Source organism: Equus przewalskii, chromosome 3, assembly GCF_037783145.1.
Source record: "Equus przewalskii isolate Varuska chromosome 3, EquPr2, whole genome shotgun sequence".
NCBI lineage: Eukaryota > Metazoa > Chordata > Mammalia > Perissodactyla > Equidae > Equus > Equus przewalskii.
The window spans coordinates 88,709,662-88,722,117 of NC_091833.1; the positions used below are offsets into that span (position 1 = coordinate 88,709,662).

The window sequence follows — 12,456 nt, forward strand, 5'->3', positions numbered from 1 at the left end:
ATATATATAGTATTAAAACTGTCACAATGTTGGGGCTGGCCCCGTGGCCGAGTGGTTAAGTTCGCGCGCTCCGCTGCAGGCGGCCCAGTGTTTCGTTAGTTCGAATCCTGGGCGCGGACATGGCACTGCTCATCAGACCACGCTGAGGCAGCGTCCCACATGCCACAACTAGAAGAACCCACAGCGAAGAATACACAACTATGTACTGGGGGGCTTTGGGGAGAAAACGGAAAAAATAAAATCTTTAAAAAAAAAAAAAAAAAAAAAAAAAAAAACTGTCACAATGTTTAAAGTTAAAGTTCTCAAAGTTAGCACTATTTTTGAAAGTCGTGTCTTTGATTGTGACTTGATTTTTCATGATTTATTGTTTTAAGTAACAAGCTGCTCTAATTAGAATCAGCCATTCAGTTACTGAGTTCCAACTATGAAAAATCTCTAGTGATATTGCTAACACTAATAATTTCACATTAATGGCACTAAATGTTTAGTGTGTGTCCTACCAGGGACAAATGCCATTTTCTGAAAAGGTGATTTTCCTCTAACTTCCAACTAGCTTGAAGAAATCTTTGAAGTTCGTTGAAGTTTGTTTTTAAGAGGTGTGTGCTATGCTGGAGTTGGGAAGACGGCAGTCTGTATGCTGGAGCAATCATATATGGAAAGGATTTTGCAAGCTTTGATTAGATTCTCACTACTAGTGTGGTCCAACTGGAAGGAAAGGGAATAGTAGCTTTTTCCCCCCCACTATTTTATTATAAAAATTTTCAAATATGCCAAGAAAATTGAAGAGAGTTTTATAGTAAATACCTGTATATCCACTTCTAGAGTCTACATTAGTATTTTGCTATATTTGCTTTATCACAGAACTATCCTTCTATTCATTCCTCTATGTATCCATGAATCAAGTCTATTTTTTTAATGAAAATCAAACTGCATTCCAAATGTTAGTATACCGTCTTCTAAATATTTCACCATGCATATAATTAGCTAGAGTTCTATTTTTATTTACAGTTCTTTGTAGGTTTTTCGGTAAAATTTATGTACATTAAAATACATAAATATTAAGTATTTCATTTGATAAGTTTTGCCAAGTGCTTGTACTCATGTATCTGAATAGTTGTCAAAATATAGAACATTACCATCACTCCAGAAATTTCCCTCTTATCCTTTTCAAGCCAATCCTTGCCCCGACTCTCCCACCCCTAGGTAATCACTATTTGGATTTTTTTTTTCACCTCAGAATAGTTTCACCTGTTCTAGAACTTCATATAAATATAATCATCTAGTACATGCTTTTCTGTATCAGGCTTCTTTCACTCAGCATGTTTTTGAGATCGTCCATATTGTTGCCTATTTAGTAGTTTGTTTCCTTTTTCATTATATTGTAGTATTTCTTTGTATGAATATATTAACTTCATTTATCTATTCTCCCGTTAATGAACGTTTATATTGTTTCCATTTGGGGGCTATTATGAATAAAGCTGCTTGTGCAAGTTTTTGTTGTTATTGTTGACGTATGCTTTCATTTCTGTTTGTCTGCTGGAGCCTCCAGAAAGGAATGTAGACTTGATTTTCAACACTTTAATTTTAGCCCATGAGACCTACAGAACTGTCAGCTAATAAATCTGTGTTGTTTTAGCCCTAAGTTTGAGGTGATCTGTTATAGCAACCACAGAAAACAAATACAGATTTTGGTCCTGGGAAGTGGGGGTGCTGCAGTAACAAATACCTGAAAAAGTGGAGGTGGCTTTGGAATTGGGCAATGGATGGAGGCTGCAAGAACTTTTGAGGTGCATGATAGAAAAGCCTAGATTACTTTGAATAGGTTGTTGGTAGAAATATGGGTGGTAAAGTCTCTGCCAGTGGGGGCTCAGAGGAAGTAAGGACTATGATAGAGAAAACATGGATTGCCTTGGGAATACCTAAATTATTGTCAACAGATTGTCAGATTGACATTGTCAGCAGAAACATGGCCTTTAAAGGCGCTGCTGGCGAGGGCTCTAGAGGAGTATGTTATTGGAAGCTGGAAGAAAGGAGATTTTTGTTACATATGGCAGAAATTCTGTTACATGGAAAGCAGAACTTATAAATGGTGAAATTGTGTTTTATCTGAGGAGCTTTCCAAGCAGAGCATTGAAGGTGTAACTGGTTTCTTCTTGATGCCATTAGTAAAATGTGAGAGGAAGGGGAAAAAATTGAAGGAAAAATTCTTAATAAAAAAAATTAGAAGGAACCAGGACTTGGCAATTGGGAAATTCTCAGCCTATCCAAATTGCAAAACATGCTAAAAATAAGAGATTCGTCATCAAGAAAGCAGGCTCTAGAGATAAAATGGAGGATGTGGCAAGACAACTTTTGCTGGTACCCCAGACGAAACAAGGTCAGAGTACTCAATCATACAAAAGGCTTTTTGACAAGACTAGGTACGTGACTCATAAATCTCCTCAGTCATCTCAGCAGAAATGAAAAACAGGGATGGGTTATCTAGAAAAGAACTGTGGAGAAGGTTCTTGTTTAATGGACTTAATCCCTGTGACATGCACAAGAGACCCACTAAGTTTTTGAGAAAGTTATATGAGCAGACACATTGCCAGCTTGGACTGAAAGGGACAGAGAAAATGCGAAATGAAAGAAAGCAGTTGGGTCCTGAAAATTCTACATGCAGGTTAACAAACATGTGCTACCTTTCACACAAAGAGAAAAGACACTCAGAGTGTGAGGGCTGAGACCCAAAGGCAGAGGCAAGAGTCACAGAAGGTAATTCCAAGACCTTGAAATGTAACAGAGTTTGTCCGTCCAGTGGATTTCTAAATTTCTTGGAACTAGTGACTCCTTTTTTCCTTCTATTTTGTCCCATTTTGAATGGGAGTACCTGTAACTGTGATGCTATGTATTGTGTTTTGGGAACCACCATTGTATTTTGGGAGCAGGTAACTTGTTTTCTAGCTTCACTGGTACACAGATGGAGAGAAATTTTGCCCTGGGATGGGTTATACCCAGAGCCTCACCCTTGCATAATCTAGATGACTTAGATGATAAAATCTGAGACTTTAGAGCTGAAGAAATTTAGATGAGATTTTGGACTTTGAGTTGATACTGCATAGATTGAAACTTTTGGGAAACTTGGGATGGTGCAAATGTATTTTGCAAATCAGATGTATAGGAAGCTTTGGGGCCCTGAGGGTGGGCTGTAGTAGGCAGAATAATGCCACCCCCAAAGATATCTATACCCTAATTCCTAGACTCTGTGAATATGTTACCTTATATAGCAAAAAGGGACTTTGCAGGTGTGATTAAGGACATTGAGATAGGGAGATTATTCTGGACTATCCAAGCATGTCCAACATAATCACAAAGTTCCTTAAAACTGGATGAGGGAGACAGAAGAAGAGAGTCAAAGAAGAAGATGTGACAGTGGAAGCAGAGATCAGAGTTATTTGATGTGAGAAGGACTCACTGCACCTATACTAGCTTGAAGAAGGAATGGGGCCACAAGACAAAGAACGCAGAAACCTTTTAGAAAAAGCTGGGAAAGGCAAGAAAATATATTCTCCCTTGGAGCCTCCAGAAAGAAATGTAGCCCTACTGACACAGATTTAGTGAGACCTATGTCAGACTTCTCACCTCCAATACTGTAAGATAATAAATTTATGTTGTTTTAAGCCACTAAGTTTGAGGTAATTTGTTATGGTAGTCATAGAAAATTAGCACACTTGGGTAAATATCTATGAATGGAATTGTTGGCTTCTGGAGTAAGAATATGTCTACCTTTATAAGAAAATATCAGCCTTTTCCAAACTGATTGTAGAATCTTACACTCCCACCAACAATGCATAGCAGTGTTACGTATCCCTGCCAATATCCAGTGGTGTCACTTCTTTTAATTTTAGCCATTCTGGTGGTTTGCAATCGTATCTCATTGTGTTTTAATTTAAATTTCCCTGATGACAAATTATATTGAGCATTTTTTCATGTACTTAATGGCCACTTATCTTCCTTTGCTAAAGGTCTGGCCAAAGCTTTTGCTCATTTTTAATTGGATTGTTTGTCTTATTTTTGACTTAAAAAGAGTTCTTCATGTATTTTGGATAGAAGCCCTTTGTCAGATATATGTGTTCCAGTATTTTCTTGGAATCTGTGCAATTTCTATTCATTTTTAAATGATGTCTTTGATGAGCAAAAGTTTAAAATTTTTCCCACATGGATATTCACTTTTTCTAACATAATTTATTGGAAATATTTTTCTTTTCTCTTTGGGTTGTTTTGGCATTGTTTAAAAAATTTAATGACCATGTAAGTATTGGCCCATTTCTGAGATCTCTATTCTTTTCCATTAATTTATTTGTTCCAGTTATCACTCTGTTTGATTACTATAGCTTTAAAGATTATCTTAAAGTCAGGTAATTAAACTCTCTAACTTTGCTCTTCTTTTTCAAAATAGCTATGAATATTCCAGGTCTTACAGTTCCATGTGAATTTTAGGAATAGCTTGTCAATTTTTGCAAAACTCCAGGTGGGCTTATGATTGGGATTGAATTGTATCTACAGATCGATTTTGGGAAAAGTGATAGCTTAACAATATTGAATTTTCCAATCCATGAACATGGCCTATCTTTCTGTTTATTTAGATATACTTTAATAAATCTCAGCAGTGTTTTTTCAGTGCAGATCTTGCATGTCTTTTGCTAAATTTAGTCTTAAGAATACATATATTTTGAAACTATTGGAAATGGAATTTTAAATTTTTTATTTTCAATTGTGTATTTTTCAATATTTATAAAACCACATTGGCTTTTATGTATTGGTACAAACCCCTGTAATTTCACTAAATTCACCTGTCAGTTCCAGTAGATGTTTTGTAGATTCTGAGGAGTTCATTGTGAACATTCAAATTGCCTGTAAATACAACTAGTTTTAGTGCTTCCTTTTTGATCCTTATGCATCTTATTTCTTTTCATTGTCTTATTGCACTGGCTTCAACTCCCAGTACTATTTGATTCAAAATTCTAAGACCAAAAATTCTTGCCTTGTTGCTGTACTACATTTTTAATACTTCAACATCAGATGTCAAACTATATATAGGTTCTTTTGTAGGTGCCCTTTATCTGATTGAAGAAGTTCTCTTCTATTCCTAATTTTCTGAGAGTTTCTACCATGAATCAGTGTGACTTTTGTCAGATGGTTTTCGGCATCTATTGATTTTTTTCTCGTTTATTCTGTTAATACAGTGAATTACACTGATTTTAAAAGATTAAACTAATCTTGCATTCTTAGGACAAACTCAACTTAATCTGTGATATTAAATTTATGAGTCAACTTGACTGGGCTAAAGGATGCCCAGAGAGCTGGTAAAACATTCTTTCTCTGTGTGTCTGTGAGGGTATTTCTGGAAGAGATTAGCATTTGAATTGGTGAACTGAGTCAAGCATTTGGCCTTCCCCGATGTGGGTGGGTATCATCCAATCCATTGAGCCCCTGAACAGAACAAAAGGGCAGACATCAGCAGTCCTGGTTCTCAAGCTTTCGCACTCAGATCTGGACTTAGGCAATCAGCCTCCCCAATTCTCAGGGCTTTGGACTCAGACTGAATTACACCACCGGCTTTCCTGGTTTTACAGTTTGCAGAAGGCAGACTGTGGGATTTAGCTTTCATAATCACGTGAGCCAATTTCTCTACTAAATCTCCTCTTACATGTATCTTTATATATATATCCTATTGGTTCTGTTCCTCTGGAGAACCCTGACTTATACATAGTCATAATGTTTTATTCTTTTTTATATATTGCTGAATTAATTTTGTCAACCTTCTGTTAAGAATGTTCACGAAGGATATTGGTCAGTAATTTTGTTTTATTTCAATGTTTTTATCAGGTTTTGGTATCAGGATATGCTCGTCTCATAAAACAAGTTTTTGGAAAGAGTTTATCTAAGATTGATGTTATTTATTCATTAAATATTTGATTGAATTTGCCAGCAAAATTACCCAGCCTTGGAGTTTTCTTTGTGTAAAGATTTTAGACAAAAATTCAGTTTCTCTAATAGACATAGGGCTACTCAAATTTTCTATTTTATCTTGTGTCAGTTTGGGAAAATTGTGTCTCTTAAGAAATATTGTCAAGTTTCTTACAAAATTTCTAAAATATTCCTTTTATTCATTTCATATCTGCAGGCTCACTACTGGTATCCTCTCTTTAAAAGTTCCTGATATTCATAATTTATGTTCTCTCTCTTTTAGCCTTGATCAGTTTATCAATGGTTGTACCAATAACAGGAGGCTGAAAAAACAGAGACGATCCATCATTCAAAGAGCTTTGGCTTACTTGTAGTCTAAGAACTCCCATGGATTGCTTCCCAAAACATTTCTTCTAGAGGGTTATGTAATAAAACATTTATTGTGTGTAAAATCATACAACTATTTCACAGCACTTTTCCTTTTATTAATATATAGATAATAATCCGTGAGCACATGAGCTATGTGGTAAAAAACAATTGAGTTTGGTCAAAACCTATTATTGTAACATCAGGGTTAGGCAGTGTATCCTAGTGGTTAAGAGCTAAGCCCCTGGAAATTAGACAGACTTGTGTTCATATCCTGGATCTAGTGTCTGCTAGCTGGGGACTTGAAACAATTTACCTTATTTTTCTAAGTGTCTATTGTTGTTAGGATTAAATAAGATAGGACATGTAAAGTATTAAGTACAATTATTGACTCAGTGTGTTCAAAAACATTTTCACTATTATTTCTTTCACTATTACCATTGTTACCAGCCTGGTCAGATTTAATTTTAGATAACAGAGTTTGGCTTATCTATGTATTTTTTTCTCCTTTTGCATTGTCTCAAGAGTTTTAACTTCCTGTCCTAAACTTTGTAAAATGCTGCTCAGCATTATTTTACCAGTATTGTGGTTGTAAATTATCTCCAGAAAAAGTTTTGACATCAAATGGAGTGTTGTCCTTGATTGATTAATCAAAGTGTTTTCTGTACCGTTTTCATTTGCATAGTTCTTTGGGGATGAAAAGGTCTTGCCAAGACTTTTTCCATGTGTTCTTGAAAATTATCTAACTAAGTCCAAAAAAGACATTAAAATATAACCCCTAGCAAACAGGAAACTAACTTTTTCATTCGGGAACTTAGTCAAAAGCCAACTTTTTGTGGTTTATGTGAAGGTTCCTCCCACAAAGTTCAGAAATTCATCTTACATTTTTCAGTCACTTATTTTCCTCTTTTTCCAGACTACCTGCAAAGATATGACTCTTTATTTCAGCTTACAGAAAGTGATTTCAGAGACACCTGCACAGATTTTTTTTAATGCTTTTTTCTTCTTTTTACAAAACGAAGGTTTTTGCTTTTTTTTTTCCTTCTGAGGTGAAGACAATCCCATAGAAATACCAGACAGCCACGCTGGCTTCAGGCAACTATAAATAATTTCCCCATCCACAACCAAATACAAGTACCTAGCACACTGTTTATACAGCCTATTAATCATTATTTAGTCAAGAGAAACATCAAGCAATGGACAAGCCTGGACAGAAGATGTGTCTTTTTTGGAGGGACTCTCTTGGCTTATTATGCAACTGCCTATATTTTATAGCCATCATGTTTTAGGATAAGACTGTTGAGCTATCCTTTGAATTCACGGCATTTTTTTTTATTTTAAAAAAGTGAAACAGCTGGGCAATTTTATTTGGTGGAAAAAGAGAACTTGATGAACATATACGTCTACTTGCTTTTCTCATTACAAGCTCTTTCCTGTCTTTAAAAATATGTATTTGTATGTTTTCATGTGACTTTAACCTGGGTGTGTGCATTGTTTTGTGTTCTGTTCTTCACTTGCTCCTACTTTCTACACACATTTCCATGTAATGACACAGGTCATACATTTGCCACCATTGACTAAGGAGTGTTCTATCAGGTTAGGATAATCTAATGGGCTTAGCTATTCCTCTATTGTTGAGAATTTGGATTGTTTCTAATTTGCTAGCTACTCTAATAAACATTGGGCAAATAAGGATTTCCCATCTGAATTCTCTTCCCTCCTTTGGGAATTATTTCCTTTGTATATGAAGAACTGTTCTGTGTATCATATTAAAGCTTTCTTTTGGGGGGATCATCAGAAGGAAATTTTATTCTGAGTTAATTCCTTGTGATCAAATTTAACTTCAAATATTCGAGCAACCGTTACTTTTCGTAACCACGTTCTTAACTTTTTTTTTCAACCTATGGGGCATTTCAGAATCATAGAGTCAAAACAAGAGCTTTGGAAATAACTTATTCAACTAATACTTATCGTACACTTATACACTAGGTGTTATGCTAACCCAAGCCTCTTCTCCTTTTATAAATGAGGAAAGTAAGACTTGTCACCAAAACCCTGCAACTGAAAAGTAGTACTTTGGTCTTGTATTTGAATGTGACTTTTTGCATTTCAAAAATTTTGCTTTTAATTATTACCTATAATTATCCTGTCACATTGTCTCAATGATCCCATAAGATAAAAGAGAATATATTTGCTATCTTTTGTTTTATTTTGTTTTGTTTTACAGATGAGGTACAAAAATCTTACAGAACTGATCCAAAGTCACGTACTTCACTCTTGGTCAAACCAGGATACAAACGCATTTTCGTGACTTCTTTTCCGCAGTTCTGTTCTGAAGACTAGGCAAATCTTCCAAAATCAGAAAGGTAAGCCAATTCCTATATGCAGGGATGTAATCTGTAAGGTACTTTTTTTTTTTTTTGAGGAAGATTAGCCCTGAACTAACTACTGCCAGTCCTCCTCTTTTTGCTGAGGAAGACTGGCCCTGAGCTGACATCCGTGCCCATCTTCCTCTACTTTATACATGGGACGCCTACCACAGCATGGCTTGCCAAGCGGTGCCATGTCCACACCCGGGAGCCAAACCAGCCAACCCCGGGCCGCCGAGAAGCGGAACGTGCGAATTTAACCACTGCACCACTGGGCCAGCCCCTGTAAGCTACTTTTTATAACTGGATTACAAACCCTCAGTCTTCCCAGCAAAGGATCCTATCATTTTCAAATATCTGATCATTAAAAACATTATTTCCTGATAGATAAGTGGACAAAGGATATAATTTGAAAATTCATTTCAAATAGTATTTATTGGGTGCCCTCTATACATCAGGCGCTCTTCTCAACACTAAGGATTTAGCAAGAAGCAAAACAGACACAGCCCCCGCCCCTGTGGCCAGTTCCACCATATGAATGATCAAATGTATACATAGAGAAAAACAGCAATCACATACTTTTCATTATTAGTTCTTTAAAACAAAAAGAGAAAATGCTCGATGCCTGCATGTTTGTATGAAACTGATACTTGATACTTTCATGTGCTACAAGAGGAACTGTGATGTTAGAATCCCCTTCTGGGAAAGGAATTTTGCAATATATAGAGAGCCTTAGACACGTCTAAACTTTTTTATTAAAAAATCTCACTTCTGGAAATCTTTTCTAACAGAAAAAACTTTATGCACAAAGATATACATCTCAGAGTTCTCTACAACAGTTAAAAAAAAAGGTAAGGATGACAATGGAAAGAATGAAGAAAAGTCTGAGGCATCCATATGATAGACTCAAACATAGGCTTTCAAATATAATACTTATAAATAGTTTGTGTGGGAAAAAAGACTATATAAATGGTATATTCAGTATGATCTAGGAGGAGAAATAATAAGATTATGGATGGCTTATTTTTCTCCTTCTGTTACATTTTTTTTATACTTTCTAGATTTCTACAGCAAGATTTTATTACTTTGATAATCAGAAGATAACTTTACCACCACCCCCCCAATAATGTGTTATTTACAGATATATTTGTCTTTGTGGATACACAGCACTGAAAATATCAATGTGGAGGAAAAAGTACCAGAGGCTGTGTGAGAAATGTGTTTTATTTTTCTCAATTGTCACCTTGTCTCATACTAAAGTCTGAATAGTTCCTTCCCTTTCTTTTATCTTATTCATGCTGGACTTACACATTACAGGGCTCCCAAAAGAGCATTTAAAAATTAATATTGACGAAAATTTTATCCTCTTGCCTCACAGACTAGATTAAAGGCAACATCTGTTATATATGTAGTTGAGGGTTCAAATTTAAATATCTTCGGGCAACTAGAATTCTTCTTTTATTCAGTAACTTTACTGTGTCCATTACCCCACCTCCTCGCACCACCATACCCAGGGAGCATGGAAATGAATTCCAGCAAAGGGCTCAAGAAACCCTGTTAGAAGCACAGGAAGAAATTTCCTAATTCAGCCTTGTCTTCCACAGGTTTTCCAAGAACTGTTTATGGGTTTATCTGGACAGAACGCTCTGTGCTTGCAATGGCAAGGTCAAGTCAAGTGTTAAACTCGGCCAGGTCACAAGAGTGCTGGGAGGGCAGTGAGGAGAGGAGGGCCTGTGAAGCTGACCAGCTGTTCTCAGGGCCTTGAGAGACTTCCGATGACCTGACCCTCCTCTCTTTCAGTGGCTTCTGCTTGTCCTGATGCCAGATGCCCTGTGGCTATTAGGATCACTGATTCAAACAGAATGAAAGAGTGGGACAAATCTTGGCTACCCATAGAACCACCATCAAATATCAATCAGTTCCTGATCCATGCTGAATCCTTAAAGAAAAGTCCTGAGTAACCCACTTTATGTTTAACATTGCTATTGAGTTGGAAATATTACTAGGAAAGCCTAGTTCTGAAGGATTTAGATTATATATGTCTATTTCTTTTATTATTCATACATGTTTATATGTGTGCACTATTTAACGATTATATTTAGAACAAAATATTCTACTATACTATACTATATCATGTTGTGTTATGTTATAGTAAATAAAATCTTTAAGATGGAACTAATCCAGAATGCTTAAATATTTTCCAAAAGAAAACATTTAATTTAACTCAACTCAGGACCCTGTATCCAATGTACAAAAGCTCTGTGCCTTGCATCAACTAAGTTCTACTCAACTGTTTGTATTCAATTGAGAAACGTGCTGGAAAGTGGAGCAGGGAGCCTTGGGGCAGTGTGCAAAAACTCTGGACTCTACCAGCTGTAGAGTTTAAGACAGACGGTTAGTCTCCACCTCTGAGTCTGTAAAATGAGGGCATTGAATCAGGGGACCTCAGAGTCACCTTCCAGCTCTCTGACACAGAGATGATGTGCTGGGCTCTCAGGAATTCATGCATCATCCAAGGTGGTTATTAAAGAAGGAACTTCAGGGCCCAGATTCTCAACTCCAGCTCCATTCCAGATCTCTAAGCCTGTGCTGTGATTACGGAAGTGCGTGTCCATGACTTCAGGCAAACACACATGTTCCAAGGGCTAAGAATAGCAAGACACGAGGGAGGGACAGGAACCAGAGAGAAAATGATGGTTCTGGTGTTGTAGGCAGGGCCACACATCATGGAGTAGAAACACACCACTGAGAGAAGCTATCCTTAGCATGACTACTCCTTCCTCGTGGCCACACTGGAAGAGCCTCACCAGCTCTCCCTAGGGCAGGGCAGACCCTAACTCTGTCATTCCTTAGCAAGGACCACTATAATCTGCTCTCGCTGAGAGTAACCAATCCCTCTTATCCTCCACAATTCTGAGGCTTGGTCAGGCTAAGAACAGCCTCCAGGGTTCAGAACTGGCCCTCGAAACTCCAGCAGCAAAATACATATAGTCTTATAACAGCTTATCACAGTAGGGTTGTTTCTTTGTTTAACCAGCCCTTGCTGGGTATCTTTGATTGCCAGGAAGGTGTTGGGGATGGAGGCATGAAGAGGACATGGCTCCTGCCCCCAAGGTTATCCATGCCTAGTAGCAAGATCCTTATACGTAACCATTAACTGGCTTCTCGATCTTAAAGCATTTACAATACGTAGGGTCATCAGAGACATGATCATACAGTACCTACGATGATGTCTTCTTATATCCGTATCTTTCCTCCTGGGCCAGTTATTATCTTTCAATTTGAAGCCCGCCCTTCTCTACTCTGTTTTGTGATGCTATAGTTGGGACCCTGCAAACTATTTTTCTGCTCAGCCAGCTGGCTCCACGTAAGGCTCTGCTGACAGGAGGGTGAAGAGGCTGTGAGGCCAAGGGAGGAAGAACAGACTGCTCTTCCTGTGTGCTTCCTAGTCCTGGGAATGTCACCCCAGCAATGCTTCCTCACTCCAGTAGTGGCAGTTCCTTCCCATAACAGTAGCTGAATCCAGTTTGCAGTTTGCCAAACACTTAGAACCCACTTTTTGGCATCAACCTCCAAGACACTACCACCTTGCTTCTCAGAGTCTGGGCCCCAGACTCCTTTGACCTCAGAGACACCAGCACCAGCAAGCATATCCAGTCTTCAGAGGGCCAAGTTTCAGTTCCACGGGGCCTGTCCTCTCAATTTCTAAATTCTATTAATTGCAACCTCTTGCATTTGTTTCCTCAGCCCTGGCATTGTAGCTGCTTCCTGC

General features: G+C 37.5%; 1 protein-coding gene and 1 long non-coding RNA gene across 3 annotated transcripts in view; one reads left to right on the top strand and one right to left on the bottom strand.

Annotated features, from left to right (window-relative positions):
* LOC139082605 (uncharacterized) overlaps window positions 1-12,456 on the top strand; it is a 254,082-nt gene that overhangs the window by 238,730 nt on the left and 2,896 nt on the right. Inside the window, exons 9-10 of one of the 2 annotated variants that reach the window (XM_070615164.1) lie at window positions 8,543-8,681; window positions 10,289-10,860. The gene's annotated coding sequence lies outside the window, so the exon portion shown is untranslated. Of the gene's footprint in view, window positions 1-8,542; window positions 8,682-10,288; window positions 10,861-12,456 lie in introns of those variants that run through there. The other variant, XM_070615165.1, reaches the window with a different exon arrangement.
* The window catches only part of LOC139082606 (uncharacterized), a 64,403-nt gene that overhangs the window by 9,378 nt on the left and 42,569 nt on the right, over window positions 1-12,456 (bottom strand). The window lies entirely within an intron of this gene.